Below are 3,789 nucleotides of genomic sequence, written 5' to 3'. Positions count from 1 at the left end.
GACAGAAAGGCAAAAATAACAACAGCAAGTCAACAAAAAAAGGAATGTGTGGTGGTTGTTATTCTACATCCCCTTGTACTTGTCAAGATACAGTATGTAAAGTGTCTCTTTGGTTCCAGCTTTTATGAAAGCTTGTTAACTGTCACACATGTAGTGACCGCAGCAGTTTTGTGACATTTATTTTCTTGTAGTTTTTTTCCCATCATTTTCTAATTGGCTTCTATTTGTCTCCCCCTTTTTTGTGGTCTCTCTACACTCATCTTAAATGAATGTACACTGAAGCTGACTTTGAGGAGGAAAAAAACACTTGACTAGTTTTTCATTGGTGGAGGCCTAAATGCTGTATTTTACAGAAATGATTATCTTTGATTCTGAGTCTCGTGATTTTTGGTTGCTGTGTGTGGGTGACCTCATCTACTTCATTGCACATTTCATCGCATATTTCCTGTTCTTTTGCCACTTGGTCTGTGGTCTATCGCCCTTCATCGTGTGGTCTCCCTCTGACCAAATCACCAAGCTGTGGAAATTGCACATTGGGACAGACAAAAGACTAGGGTATCATTTGACTACTGTATGCCGTGGCAACATATTAAATGAATGAAATACACTTAACTACAGTAAGGACAAGTACACATGCCGCCTGCGTAGTTTAAATATTTAATCTCCTGCTTGTACCTCTATAGTGTGTCTTTCTACTGACAGCCTTTCGTATCTGCTGCTCTTTCTAATATTCTTTGAGAATGACCAGTCTTACATTTTGAAAAGCTACAATGTCACTCATCCCACACTTAAATGCCGTTGAACAATTTTTAAACTTTACTTGCATTGTCCTTAATGTATTTAACAGCAACCAAAACAATTATTCCTAATTGATTCTCAACAACAGGCCACAAAATCTAACCATTTTTATAGTTGCTATGTGAACAGTCCAGAAAAACTCTAGCCCAGACTTTGTGCATAGGAAGTATAACCAGCAGACCTCATTGTGTTCTTTGGACATGTGTGACTTTACATTCCAAGTCACTACCCTAGACTTGTAAAGAAAGTATAACGACAAACACAGACAGCAACCGGAATAAAAACAAGCACACACACACACATATATAGACATTTACTGGAAGAGTGACAGAGCATTGCAATGGGAGAAAAAATCTGAGAGAAAAACAAGTGGGCAAAACCACTTGGGGAAAAAAAACACCCTATATTATCAGGGGTGGAGATCTGCCACAAACACATTCCTGATTCAATACTCACTTCATCCCAAGCAATTTCAATATTGGTAAATACTATAGTGTATCCAGAGGCTGTAGACTGCTGTGCACCCGGCAGGCGTAACACCTTATGGGTGTTACTGTAAAACAGAACCAATAATAACAAAATAACTGTAGGAGAATTTAAATTACCATTATCTATGTGTATATCAAATGTAGTCTGAAATACATAGAAAACGTGTTCAACAAAATATTATTAAAGGACCACAGGACTAAGTTTGAAGTCAGACTTTGATGCTGTCATTTGGCAACTTAAACTTAAAATTTTGGAGGTAGATCAGAATATCAATGCAATTCTTATATCTGTAGAGAAAACATGAGGCTACAGAAACAGATTAGTTTAGCTCAGCTTGGCATAACGGTACAGAAATAGCCTGGGACATGACACAAAAGCCTCATATATCTTTGCACTTTAATTTTGGTACAGATTAAGCTAGTGGGATGTGACATGTTAAATAGTGAGTTTAGAGATGTTGTTTTTCACTGTCGCACAGATCCAGAATAGCCGTTTCCCGTTTCAGTCTGCAATATCCAGCTGCACTGCTGTACTTTTATTTAACATACAACCACAAAAGGCCTATCTATCAACCTTCTCATGTAAGTAGTGACAATAAAATATAGACAATAAACAAAAGACTATTACGCAAGGTCTAAGACCAGCCCTGTCTTCTAATACTTTTTAATACAACTGATGAGCAAACACATGCATTTTGTAAGGAACATAATCTCAACTAGACTGTTTTCTAATAACATAAACGGGATATTTGACTAATCTCGTCAAATTATCAAATATCTAGTTGTAAATACATCGATTCTGAACACAGACAATGGGTTTTTGGGCACTAGATAAACTAATCAGGTATTACAGCATGCAGTTTGTCTGACTACAGCATTATTAGTTTTTCATGGTTACATTTAGTGTAGTTGGTTTTAATAGAGAAAAAATGAAAAGCCAATTTACACATAGCAAATATTAACCTTTTTGACAGAACTTTGATCTTTGACCTTAACTAAAATGATTTTCTTGCCTAAACAAAACCAAAAAATAAGTTGAACTTCGTACAAGCTTGTAAGCATTGTACACCCACCATCAACTCTAATCACCTCCTTGTTGTTGTTGACTCACTTTCATTTATAAAGTGTACTGCTCCGTTCATTCAAAAAAGAGTTGCCCTGGCGTATATTCCATCCATTGATTATGTTCCCCACAAAAAAGTAATCGCGGCTGCAGTTTAGTTATACAAGTACACAGATTTTAGAAGACAAAGTTGCTAAAACTTAGGTATCTGCAAAGCATCTGATGCAATGCAAGCGGTATCTTTGTCAGGCTGTAGAATGCAGATTTGGAAGTCTGCCTTGCCAAAATAGAAGCTGAATACATATTTGATTTCATTGGGGAAGAAAATGCCTGACATGGAAAATTAATGAACTGGTAACTAAAAAGTGATGCAGACAGCAGGACAAAGAATCATTAAGTAGCATAAACAAAGTGTTGGGATATCTGCAGATGGGTTAATGGTTGGAGAGAAAGAAGTAGAAGTTCTTCCTTCCTACAAGGAAGAGAGAGGGACCGACATGCTGAGGGGGTGTAAGGTCACAACCCTGACACGTGTAGCTAGTTGAACCTTTAACTTTTAGTGGAGGTCACTGCTGGGAGGCTTGGAGGGGAAGCACTTTATTGTTCTGAGTTATGAGCTCCTCACCAGTGCTTTTAGAAGCTCCTAAATCTCTCTCTCTCACACACACACACAGACACACACACACACACACAAACACACACCACAGGTCATTTGGGGCTGCCTGAGCCAGATACTGCCTGGCCTGAGCAGATTTTTCCCCTGGTAAAGTTTTTATCCGAGACGCCTCACCACTCTATTCCTAGAAGCTGCTGAAATGGAAAAGACAAAGTGGGTTTTATTTGGGGCCATTTTATGATTCAAACTAATGTATATGAAAAGACATCACCTCATAAACTGATATAGTTGCCTTGCTCCTGCACCTGGTTAATACCCAATAGAGGACACTTCGGATGAAACATGAGAGTGCAAAATACATTCAGACAATGACATGAACTATAATGGTGTATGTGGAGCACTAATTTGCGTAATTACAAAACTAGTGCATTAGTGGTTTGACGGAAAATTAATTATTTTGACAATCAATTATTGGTTTGAGTCATTTTCCAAACAGGAAGGTGAAATATTGCAGTTTCTAAAATGTAAGTCTGTTGTATGTAATAGTTTTTATTACATCAGTGGTTTTTGGACTCATAGTAACAGAACAGTTGTTTAAATATGAAATTGTGATGGGGTTTTAGACGTTATCCATTTGTTCAAATACTTTGTTTTCAAGAAGCCTTTTATATTTCTTACATGAATAATGAATTTAAAAAACATACAAGGAATGGAATTGCAGAAGGCATTTACTGTGTTCACTTGCTTTGGTGTACCAATATACATTTTCAGTACTTAAAAACACGCTTAAACCAGAGTTCAGCAAGTCTTAAGGCATGTGCTGC

The sequence above is a fragment of the Channa argus genome, chromosome 17 (genome assembly GCF_033026475.1).
Source record: "Channa argus isolate prfri chromosome 17, Channa argus male v1.0, whole genome shotgun sequence".
NCBI classification, from domain to species: domain Eukaryota; kingdom Metazoa; phylum Chordata; class Actinopteri; order Anabantiformes; family Channidae; genus Channa; species Channa argus.
The sequence above is the reverse complement of the archived record's forward strand: the minus strand, read 5'-3'. Positions refer to the sequence as shown.